At 38.9% G+C, this 12,936-nt stretch overlaps 1 protein-coding gene across 1 annotated transcript in view; it reads right to left on the bottom strand.

Moving 5' to 3' along the window:
* Positions 1 to 12,936, bottom strand: part of ARHGAP21 (Rho GTPase activating protein 21) — a 132,451-nt gene that overhangs the window by 99,785 nt on the left and 19,730 nt on the right.

The following is a 12,936-nucleotide window of genomic DNA, read 5'->3' as shown; positions in this document are numbered from 1 at the left end:
AGGACAATCACCAGAGGATCTTGTCAAAATGCAAATTCTGATTTTATAGATCTGGGGTGGGACCTGAAAATCTGCATTTCCTACACACTTGCTGGCCATACAGATACTACAGATACTACTGGTCTGTGGATCACACCTAATGAACAGCAAGAATTTAAGGTATCTTAAGTGTCAAAAGGCCTATTCCCGACTTCCTAGCTCATCAACTTAAAGCCTCCTTCAACTGGTGTTAGAAACAGCAGCTTGTTCGAACAGCTGGAAGGAACAAAGTGAGCCGTAGCCTACCAACTGCTTCTTAACAATCAAGGAGCGAAGAGAGGAGCTGGAGAAGAGGAAGGAGACTCAAGGGGGAAGCAATTAAAAAAAAAAAAAAAGGTTCTCTGTAGCCTCTCTTTCTGTCTTCCATTTGGTTTCCCCAAGGAAGAAATGAAAAATGTACACCTGGGTCATCAGTATGATTATCTCCTGGTTTCCAACTCAAAGAATCTAATCCAAGATTCCTCTGGCCTGGCTTTTCTTGTCTGAAATGAACTTACACAGAATGACTATTTCTAATAAATAATTAAAGTTTCCAATCATTTTTACAATCTTCTTTCAAAGAAAAAACTATATCTTCTTTAACAGTATGGTTATTTTTCCCTTTGTAACATTTTACAACGAATTTGAACAGAACACTTCATTGAGAAGGGGACATGTGAGGAAAAGCCTCAAGAAAACGAAAAGGCGTGCCATGCGGAGGTCTGGGAGTAGTGCACTTCAGGAAGAGGGAACAGTGAGCAAAGGCCCTGGGATTGAAACAGCGAGGAGTCCAGTGTGGTTAGGGAAGACAGAGTAGGGAAATGTCCATGGACACGAGGTCCTGGAGATGATGGAGGAGGGGGAACAAATCACACAGGGCCCTTGGCTTTTATGCTGACTGACTTGGGCAGTCTTTGGAGGGCTTTGAGTGGAGTAACACAGTCCAGTGTTTAGCAGGATCAGACTGGCTGCTGAACTAAAAACAGACTGTAGGCTCTCTACAAACGTACACAGAGAATGATAATGCCAGGGTCTTCCGTGCTTGGCGCTTCCCAGTATTCCTTCAGAGTTCCCTAGCTATGTGGCCATGCAATACGAATTGTCACCGGGTTTGAGGGAAAACCAAGAACTGAGTTACAGCATATGTCATACACGTGAAGCCTTAATGCCCAACTTCTTGTATGACTGAGCTAGAATATGTCATATACGTGAAGCCTTAATGCCCAACTTCTTGTATGACCGAGTTCCACTATTACCCACCATTCAGCCCCTAGCTCTAAATACTGATTAGAACATCTGAAATTTCATATACCAAGGTGGAAAAAAAGAGAGAAACATGGGGTCCACTCTTCCTAATGGTGTTGCGGGAGTTGACAGTATTATAATCTATAAAATTTTTAAATTCATTCATCTCTCACAAAGTCTAAGAACACTCTACTCTCTAAGATTTTCTTAATATAGAAATGTATTTCATCAAAGTTACCCTTTAAAAGTATTATCACTCTAAAAAATAAACAGACAAATAAATAAATAAATAAATATCGCTCTGACCCAGTAATTTCACTTCTGAAACGGTACCCTATGCAAGTAATCCTAAACAAGAAAACAGTTTTAATCACAAAGGTATTCACCATATTTTATTTATAATCACAAAAAACTGGAAGCAATTTAAATGTTCGGCAACAGTTAAATGACTAAATATATTGATAGTGTAATACATAAAATATTAAATACATTATAATAATAATGTACTACACATAGATAATAAACATTAAAGATATTGTAATGATTATATTAGATATATATATAGAGAGAGAGTGTGTGTGTCTCTAGCTAGAATATTATACAGCCATTAAAAATGACGTTACTATGTGTATACTATGATTACAACTTATAAAATACACATGCATGGAAGAAAACAGCATTATGTGGGCAGGAAAAAAACTGCGGTAAACATATCAAAATACTAACAAGAGTTGTATCTGCATAATTGAACTAGGTAAATCAATTTATATTTTCCAATTTTTACAAGTGACCATGCATTTTGCTTATAATTTAAAAAATTAAATTAATGGGACCTCTTTACTCCCATCTCTTTATTGCCAATATGGATCTCATATGATATCACCCCTGTACATATGCATCAACCTAGAATATATTAGTAAGAATAATAGGGGCGCCTGGCTGGCACAGTGGTTAAGCATCTGCCTTCGGCTCAGGGCTTGATCCTGGAGTGATGGGATCGAGCCCCACATCAGGCTCTTCTGCTATGAGCCTGCTTCTTCCTCTCCCACTCCCCCTGCTTGTGTTCCCTCTCTCGCTGGCTGTCTCTATCTCTGTCGAATAAATAAATAAAATCTTAAAAAAAAAAAGAATAATAAACATTATTAACCACCATGATGCCAGGCACCGTGTTAAATGCAGGATCTGGGTCATCAGATTTAATGCTCACAGCAGTCCATGATGAAGGTACTCAAAAGATGTGAAAGAAGAGGTCAGTGAGTAATGCCGGGGCCATCAGAGAGCCAGGGACAGCACCGGGCCTTGAATCCAACTCTTGGGCATGAAAGTCTGTACTCTTCCCCCACAGCATCATACTGCCTCCCACAGCAGTGTAGAAGTACTCAATGAATAACAGACCCTCAATCAGAATTCCCAAGCAGTATGCCCAAGAAGTGCCAACTGAGAACCGTGCCAACTATGGTGCCCTCCTGTTCCTGTGATATCACTTACGTGGTCTGCTGCTCCTTCAGTCTGCCTCCCTTGCTCCTCACCCCTCCTTTTCCTTTACGCCTTATTTCTCTCCCATGCTTCCCTACTTATATCATAAACTTTCCAGCAGCACCTCTGTTGCTTAGCTTCAACAGTAAAACTCAAATAAAATCAACTGCTGCCCTAAAGTTTTCTAGACACCAGAAGTTACATACCTGGAAGCCTCGTGCCACATTTGGCCACAGATGTATTTTGCTTAGATCTCGGTATTTTGAAAAACTTGAATGAGTCACCAACACTTAAAAATTAGGATGAATTTACAAAAAAAATTTGAAGTTCCTCTTGAAAACTACATGATTTCACAACAGGAGGCCCAACAGGGCATCAATCTCCTGAAGCTGATTCTCCAGTTTGCCACAGCCTCCACCAGCCCGTTGTCTTATACCTGATTCTTTTCAACTCTCTTCACTCTTACGGAACCTGCCACCTCGCCCCCAAAGCACTGAGTTTGTGTCTTCCACCAAATATTTTAAGTGGTGGCATAAAGGCCCCAGGAGACGTGATCACATGCCATTTTTACTTTCTGCTAAATTCTGCAAACTCTTCTTCTGAGTGATGCCAGCAACTAAATGACCTATTGTTGAGTGTAAACCACAGGGAAAGCAGCAACAGCAATCCTGCAAAATCCCAAGCCAACGCAGGTCCAAAAGCACTTTCTATTGCTGGCTCACTGGATCACCACATCCTTAGATTGTGTTGCAACTCAAATATTCCTTTGGGATTAGCCAGAGCGAAGTCTTGACAAGGTCCTAGACCTCAAACTAGAAAGTTTTCTAACTAATAAGTTTAGTAATAACTGCAAACCAGTTACTAAGTACTTGATTTTTTTTTTTTTTAAGTTTCAGCTTTGGTAGGTTCCTGATACTATGAATTTTACATGCAAAGATAATTGCAGTATCTATCTTCTTTTATTCTCTAAGTAGCCATTCAAAATCCATATTTTTACGGTAATGTAAATCCATTAGGAGAGAAGAGGAATCAATCTTATGCTGGAAGAAATACAGACTAAATGACCTTCTCCATCTCTAATTTCTGATACGTTAGTCTACTGTGCACAACCTGAACTATGAAAATATCCTTTCACCATTCCAGAATAGAGAGAATAGGACATAAAGTAAAGGACTAGAGACCCAAAAGTCCCACTTGGAACTAAATAAATCCATGTCTCATACACTTCTGTTCATGCCGTGGCTATGGGAAAACTGAGAAATGGTGCTGTGTATCGGTGGGGGGAGGGCGGAGTGTTACATTTCATTTATCATTCACTACTTTCAATATTTTAGTTTTTCTTCTACATTTCAAACAATACTAACGAGCATTTTTAAATAAGAAAAATACCCACCAAGTGATTAATAACCCTACAAGGTAATTAATTCATAGTTTTTAGAGATTCATTGATAACTAGAACAAAGCTACCACTGGGTATCTATTTTGTGAGAGAAGCTATTATGCTGAATATGTACAATGTTATTTATGACTTACAAAAGCAGTCTGCACCTGATAATAACAATGTTGATTGAAGGCTGAAGGGAGAAATACGAGTTTTTGCTTCTTAGGGAAGGAAATTCAAAAGCACATGACAACTACCATAAAAAATACACCCAGCGAAGTTTCTCTATTGTAAAACAACTATTTCCTAAAGGCTTGTCCAGGAACATAATAAGTTCAAAAAAGAACTTCCATTTAATCCCACAGTGAAAGAAATGGAGAACCGTATTTCATTAAAAATAAAAAGCTGGCTAAAAAGCAACTCCTTCCAAAATCTTGCCTACCTTTCTATAAACACAATATGAAAGGTCTCTAAAAATATAGAACATTTACTTTGCTTTACAATTTTATTGCTTGAATTTTTCTTAATTTTATTTTTTAAGTAATTCATTCTAACTTCCCCTCCCCCCACCACTTCGAGCTCTACAAACCAAGTCTCCTCTGTGCACCTGAAGAGTTAATTTAATTCTTTTAGAGAAATTCAGATGATCAGAGTCAACATACGCCATGTTAAAGAAGTATTTCAACAACAAGTAACAGTCTAAAAGATTACTTTTTTCACTGTTGGAGGAAGACACTGATTTTATATCCAGCATTTTCACTGATTTCTTTTTTTTTCAGTTTATACATTATAGCAGTTTTTAACTGAAAAGCAAAAATACATATATATTTATATATATATATATATATTTATCAAACAAACCTGACCGCTCCACGCACAGTACAGATTGCACAATAAGCCCCAATTGTGGTTGATCATACAGTCGAAAATCCTGAACTGGGCCATGGCTGCTACGGCACAGTCTGCATGTATGTCTTCTCTGACTCAGCTCCCGTCAGCACCGGAGCTCTGGGAGCTCTGTGACCAGAGCTCTGCAGTGCTGGGAGCCGCAAATGCAATCTTCCCCTCCCTTTCCTGTCTAAGCAGCAATAACTCACTGGCAGGACTACATCACCTTCCTAAACACTGGTACATTTAAATTATGAGATCAGGAAGGGAAGCCTTTGCACAAAAGCCTTCTTCCCTATTTATTACCATCTGATTTTTAAGAAGATGCTGGCTCTCTCCTTTCTGGAAAGCAGAGGCTAGCATGTATAGAGTCAATGAAGACACAACTTGGGAAGGTGGTACAATAAATCAGGGTTGGCTGCATTCCACAACAAACCAGCTCCCGACGCAACGCTGGGGCAGCATCCGTGTCCCTCAGACTGTGTTCAATCCGAAGGGGATCCCTGACTCCTTTCTTCATCTCTCAGTACATCTCACAGGCTAACAACTCCATAAGGTCTCTCATCCTGGGTACCTTTTACCGCTAGCTTGGGTCTCCTTCCTACCTCTCTAACCATTCCTTCAAGAGAGCCTAGACAGCAGTAAGACAGACTTCACCTCCTCAACTGCTACCTAGATGTATGACCAGGAGCTGACCTTAACTTTTGAGCTGCAGCTCATTCATTTGTCAAATGGAGGTAACACCTGTCCTCATGGGGGTTTTACTTGAAATAAAGTAACATCTGTAACATGTTTGAAACAGTGTCTAACGGGAACGCTTGGGTGGCTCAATCAGTTAAGCATTTGCCTTCAGCTCAGGTCATGATCTCGGGGTCCTGGGATCAAGCCCTGCCTGGGGCTCCCCGCTCAGTGGGGAGTCTGTTTGGCCTTCTGCCCCTCCCCCCCCAAATAAATAAATAAAATCTTCAAAAAAAAAAAAAAAACAGTGCCTAACAAACACCTGATAAGTGACGATTATTAATATTCTTAAGACGGGCTTCCCTTCCTGTCCACATCAGAATTCTACCTCTCATTTTTTATGCTGTCCCTAGATGAAGTCATCCTCCAGACCCATGATTTTATAATTATGAATTATTTCCAAACCTTTCTTTGGCCCCACCCTTTCTCCCAAGCTCCAAATCTGCATGTCTGGACTCTTGTTAAGCGCATTCACCTCAATACCTTGTACCACATGTCCCGGCTGAACTCACCTTCCTCCTCACAACCCGCACCAGCTCGGGAGCCGCTCCTCTGCAGGATGGCAGCACAATTCAGCCCCTTAGTCACCAAAACAGAAACCAGTCATCCTAGACTCCCTCTTCCTTACCTCTCACATCTGTCACCAAATCCTGTCTTTTCAAAAAAAACGTAGAGAGAACCTATCCCTTTGCTGTCACTGCCTAAATTCAGACCCCCCCTCAATTCTTTCCTGGACTACCCCAAGGGCCTCTAGCTGGTCTCCGAACCCCCTGTCTCACTCCTTTCTGGAATCTCACCTCCAGAGGACTACCAAAAGAATCCCTGAAACTACAAACTAATCCTATGACTACCCCGCCTAAATCCCTTCCTTGCCCCTTTCTGCCTACGGCAGTGTTTCCCAAAAAATGTTCCTACTTGTTCTATAGGATCCAGAACATGACTCAGTTAAGTGAAAAAAGTTTTTCGATGCAAAATAAGTTTGCAAAAAGCCAGGCTAAACAAAAAACAAAGCTGCAAGACTGATCAGAGTCTGAGCATGAAGATGAGATTCAAAGGCCCCTGGAATGCTTGTTTTTAACTAGTTCTTGAAATCTTTAGCTCATTTTCCTTTCTCTATCTTTCCCTTAATTGGTGATGTTCCCTAAAGTTCTGACCTTGGCCCTCTCCTCTCATCTCTCTCAAGGAGCTCACCTATTTCCCAAACTATAATTATAGTAGACATTGGCTTAGTTGACCTCTGCCTAAATGACTTTCCAGACAAACCAAAATTCTCAATTCCTGTTGCATGAACACAGGCTGAGCCCATGGCAAGCTCAACTCTTTATGTCTGGGAAGACAGTCTCTAGCCACTTATCTCTGCTCCCACCAAATGACACCCACACTTGGCGCAACCAGCTTATTTCTGCAAACTTCTTTATGTCGGTTTTATTTGTGTTACTGTTATCATGTACTTAGATGATGTACAAACTGATGAAATATGAGTAAAAATGAGAGTTGGTATTTCTGTGAAAATCTGAATGCTTTGAAAAGATTCAATAAAGGCTGCTGCTCACTTCTATAGTTTTTCCTCCCTTGGTCTTATACATCTTCTCCGGTACTAGTAATTCTCCTTAGCTGTAGCCACTAGGCATAATCAGAGACCAAGGTTGCTCCCTCTGCCAGAAGATTCTTCTTTTTACCTAGCTAACTCCTACCTGACTTAGCTCAACACAATCTTCCCAGAAGACTTTCCCTGATCCCTACACGAGGTGAGGTCTGTCTGCTCTGTTTTCATAGCTCCCTGCTTTTCTCCTAAAAGAATATTCATTGCACTCCATTAAAATTATGTGTTCAATTCTTTGACCTCCTCATTATTCATGTATATTCATGAAGGCAGAGATCAGACCATGTCTGTATTTTTTCACTGGTATATCCTTAGGTCTGGCACTTACAAGGTACTTAATAAATATTTTTTGAATGAGTTAATAAATGTGGAAGGACAATTCTAAGCATAATAGGAATCTCTGAAACTAGAAACATCAAATGTGAATCATTTTAAGATAAGTTAATTTTATCCTGGGAACCAAAGGGTCATTATTATCAATTGTGAGCAAAAACACAAATTGCTTCCTTCCTCAATGATCCTATGAGGCTGTTGGAGCAGAGAGGATTCTAGCAAAATCCCCAAATACCTACACTGACACCATCTATTCTATCCCCACTTTGAGATTCTGAAAAATTCTGGGAGAGGGGAAGGAAAGGTTTCAGGCATCGAATGTTCAAAAGTTCTCAGGTGAGTGACAGACCACTGCACAGAAGTGCATAGCAAAAATAAATAAATAAGACTCAGAGACTAAAGGCCCAACTATAATCAAGCTTTCATAAATCATTCCTACAATCAAGCTTTTACAAATCTGTCGTAAACACAATGTATAATTGAATAATAATACTGTAGCAATACTAATTTCCTGGTTTTGATAATGGTCCTATGGTTACTTAAGATTAAAGAAATTTGCGTGAAGAATATAAGGCAACTCTGTGCTATACTGCAACTTTTCTGTGAATCTAAAGTTATTTCAAAATTAAAAAGTTCATATAAAAAGGACCATAAACAACTGCAACCCAGTAGCAAGGAACATCCCTAACATCCAGATGTGGTCTCGAAATAATCATTCGCCACTAAAAGAAAGCAGGACTTCTTAGAGAAATGGCTGATTCTAGGTCCTGGGCAGGAAATGTACATAAAAGATGAGCTAGAAAACCACACTTGACAGTAAGGACAAAAGAAAATCAGGCTCATGTCTAAAGGACTCAGTTGAAAACCTGAAGTGGCTACCACTGGTCAAAAATGGGATACCTGGAGCTGCTCTAAGAATCAAAACCTTTGACATACGTTTGCATCTACCAGCTAATACTACTAGATAGAAGGAAGATAAATACATAAATACATATATACACACACAGGCCACCTCTGAAAGGAGGTAGAACTCCTTTCCCAACATACAGTTTATACTCCTAAAAAATTAGTTAATACCCATCTATAATCCCATATTGACACTTCTGAAACTCAAAACATCCCTGAAAGTCAAAATATTTTTTTGTAACTCATTGATGGCAAAACCTGCCATGCCCTGAGCTGACAAAAAGCTCTGTCTAAGCTTTTATTTATTCCCCAGAGGACAAATATTCATACATTTTCAGCAGAAATTACTGTGAGCTGGGTGATGTCCCAGAACCTGCATTATCTTACATTTCTAAAATAGGAAAAGCCCAAGAATTTTGGATAATAGATTATAGATCTGCACAAACAGCACTGGAAATAAGGGTAACGAGACAGCAGGAATCCAAAAGGAAAAGAGAATGGCAGAAGAAAACCACAGAAAGCAAGACCATCGACCCTGAACTGGGAACATCTTTTTCACCTCGGGTCTCCAAGGTCAGAGACAGCTTTACAAGCAGGTAAAATCTGAGCCAAATTTTGAAGTAAGTGTGGGATTTACATAAATGACAAGACACGAGAAAGTAATTTCAGGCAAAATGGACATGAACAGACATGAAAACACTTCAGACTTCAAATATATTCAAGGGACAATGGATCTGCCATTTGCTTTGAGTCAATGTTCCATGTTGGACAGTAAGACATTATGTGGAAGAACAGTCATTCAGCTTTAAGTGAACCTTTTCTTCAGAAAAGCATTTCTTTTTTATATATGATATATGGTGGCCGTCAGGATTAAATGAGGTAAATAAAAATTTTAAGGTACTTAATAAGGGTTCGATGTTCTCTCTTAAAACCCTAAAAAGTGATCTAAAATCTACTTGTCTCACTGTATGTTTCCAGGAAACAGACATTACAGCCTAGCATTTACCAAAAGTATATTAAGATTAAATAAAAGGCTAGTAAATGTCAATACTATAAACACCTGAAGTGCAACAGGAATAAAGAATATTAAAAGACTGTGACACTCAAAATTGGAGACAAATAAATATTGCATGCTAGAAATTAATGGGCTACTAATTAATTTTTTCTCTGATTTATATATTTTTAGGCAAAAACAAGTATAAACTATACAGCTCTTTAACAACCATACCACCCTTTGCAAAGACTTAATTACTCTTTTATTCCCAGCTATTAGGAATCTATTCTGATGGTCTGTATTTTTGCTCTAAAACCAAAAAATCCTATTAGCCTCTTTTCTGACTAAAGGTTTGAGACCATCTGGCAAACAAAGTCTTCTAGAAAAATACACAGTTAATCTAACAGAAACAAATTCACTTCTTCCTGACCTTGCCTGTTAATATTATCTGGAGAAAAGCAAAACCACCACCATAAAAAATATGCAATGGGAAAAATGACAGTCTCTTCAACAAATGGTGGCAAATCTGGACAGCTACGTGCAAAAGAATGAAACTGGACCACTTTCTTACACTATACACAAAAATAAACTCAAAATGAATTAAAGACCTAAAATGTGAGACCTGAAACCATAAAAATCCTAGAAGGGAGCACAGGTAGTAACTTCTCTGACACTAGCCATAGCAAAGTTTTTCTAGATATGTCTCAAGAGAAATAAAGGCAAAACTACGGGTGCCTGGGTGGCTCAGTCAGTTAAGTATCTGAATCTTGGTTTCAGCTCAGGTCGTAATCTTGTGATCATGGAATCAAGTCCTGCGGCAGGGTCCACACTCAGTGCAGAGTCTGATCTGGATTCTCTCTCCCTCCCCCTCTGCCCTTCCCCGACTTGTGCGTGCACCAGCACACTCTCTCTCTCTCTCTCTCTCTCTCAAATAAATAAATAAATAAATAAAACCTTTAAAAAAAAGCAAAAATTAACCACCACAGTGAAGGAAACAAGCAACAAAATTAAAAGGCAACCTACTGAATGGAAGAAGATATTTGCAAATCACATATACAATTAAGGGCTAGTATCCAAAATCTAAAAGGAACTTATATAACTCAACATCCAAAAACCAGATAATCCAATTAAAAATGGGCAGAAGACATGAACAGACATTTCTCCAAAGAAGACATACAGAGAGCCAACAGACACATGAAAAATGCTCACCATCACTCAGCATCAGGGAAATGTAAATCAAAAGTACAATGAGCTATCATCTCACACCTAGCAGAATGGCTAAAATCAACAACACAAGAAATAACAAGTGTTGGTGAGGATGTGGAGAAGAAAGAACCCTTGTGCACTGTTGGTGGGAATGCAAACTGGTGCAGCCACTGTGCAGAACAGCATGGAAGCTCCTCAAAAGGTTAAAAACAGGGGCATCTGGCTGGCTCAGTCCTTGGGGCATCCAACTCTTGCTCTCAGGGTCATGAGTTCGAGCCCCACATTAGGTGTGCAGCCAAATGAATGAATGAATGAATGAATAAGGTTAAAAACAGAACTGCCTACAATCCAGTAATTGCACTACTGGGTATTTACCTAAAAAATACAAAGACGTTAATTCAAAGGGATACATGCACCCTGATGTTTACAGCAGCATTATTTACATTAGCCAAACTATGGAAGCAGCCTAAGTGTCCATCAATAGATGAATAGATAAAGAAGATGTGTATATATACAATGGAATATTATTAGCCATAAAAAATGAAATCTTGCCACTTCCAACATCATGGATAGAGGTAGAGAGTATAATGCTAAGCAAAATTAGAGAAAGACAAATACCCTCTGATTTCACTCACACACGGAATTTAAGAAACAAAACAAATGAGCAAAGGAAAAAGAGAGAGACAAACCAAGAAACAGATTCTTAACTATAGAGAACAAACATATGGTTACCAGAGGGGAGCTGGGTGGGGGATGGGTGAAACAGATGATGGGGATTGAAGAGTACACTTTTCGTGATGAGCACTGAGTTATGTTTTAAAAAATAAGAACAACAAAACAACAGTAAGAACAAAGTTGGAAGACTCACTCCCCACTTTCAAAACTTCCTACAAAACTACAATAATCAAAACAGTGTGCTACTGGCACACTGTGGTATAGAATAGATCTATGGACGAATAGAAGAGATTAGAAAGCCCAGAAATAAATTCTCACATATATGGTCAATTGATTTTCAATTCAGTGCCAGGACCATTCAGTGGGGAAAGGACAGTTTTTTAAAAAAATGGTGCTGAGAAAACTGGATATCCGCAAGCATGAAATCATACCTTTACCATATACTTTATAGAAAAGTTTACCCAAAATGGATCAAAGATCTAAATTTAAGAGCTGAAACTATAAAACTTTTAGAAGATTACACTGTGGAAAATCTTCATGACCTTGGGTTTGGCAGCCGTTTCTTATTTATGATGTCAAAAGCATAGGCAACAGGGGCGCCTGGGTGGCGCAGTCGTTAAGCGTCTGCCTTCGGCTCAGGGCGTGATCCCAGCGTTCTGGGATCAAGTCCCACGTCAGGCTCTTCCGCTGGGAGCCTGCTTCTTCCTCTCCCACTGCCCCTGCTTGTGTTCCCTCTCTGGCTGGCTGTCTCTCTGTGTTAATAAATAAAATCTTTAAAAAAAAAAAAAAAAGCATAGGCAACAAAAGAGAAAGATAAATTGGGCTTCATAAAAATTTAAAATTTTATGCATCAAAGGACACTATCAAGAAAGTGAAAAGAAAACACACAAAATGGGAGAAAATATTTGTAAATTATGTATCTGATAAAGAATTAATATCCAGAATATATAAAGAACTCCTACAAGTTAACAACAAAAAACATGCCCAATTTAAAGACAGGCAAAGGCCTCGAATAGATGTTTTGTAAACGAGACAAACGGCCAACGAGCACATGAAAAGATGTTCATCATTAGTCATTACGGAAATGCAAACCAAAACCACAATGAGATAACACTTCATACATACACCAGCTGGCTATAATTTTAAAAAAGTAATTTTGAAAATGGAAAATAACAGGTACTGGTGAGGATGTAGAGAAACTGCAATGCTCATACACTGCTGGTAGGAATATAAAACAGTAAGCCCCTGCGGAAAAGTTTGGCAGTTTCCCAAAATGTTAAACATAGAATTACCATACGACCCAGCAATTCCATGTCCGAGCATATAATCAAAAGAATTAAAAACAGGGACTCAAACAGAAACTTAAATACAATATTCAGAGCAGCATTATTCGCTATAGTCAAGGTAAAAACAACCAAGTGTACATCAACAGATGAATGGATAAGAAAATATAGTACGTACACACAAAAAAAT

This window comes from Ursus americanus, chromosome 31 (assembly GCF_024610735.1).
Source record: "Ursus americanus isolate L20-20 chromosome 31, mUrsAme1.1.p, whole genome shotgun sequence".
Lineage (NCBI taxonomy): Eukaryota > Metazoa > Chordata > Mammalia > Carnivora > Ursidae > Ursus > Ursus americanus.
This window is presented reverse-complemented; position numbering and strand designations above follow the sequence as displayed.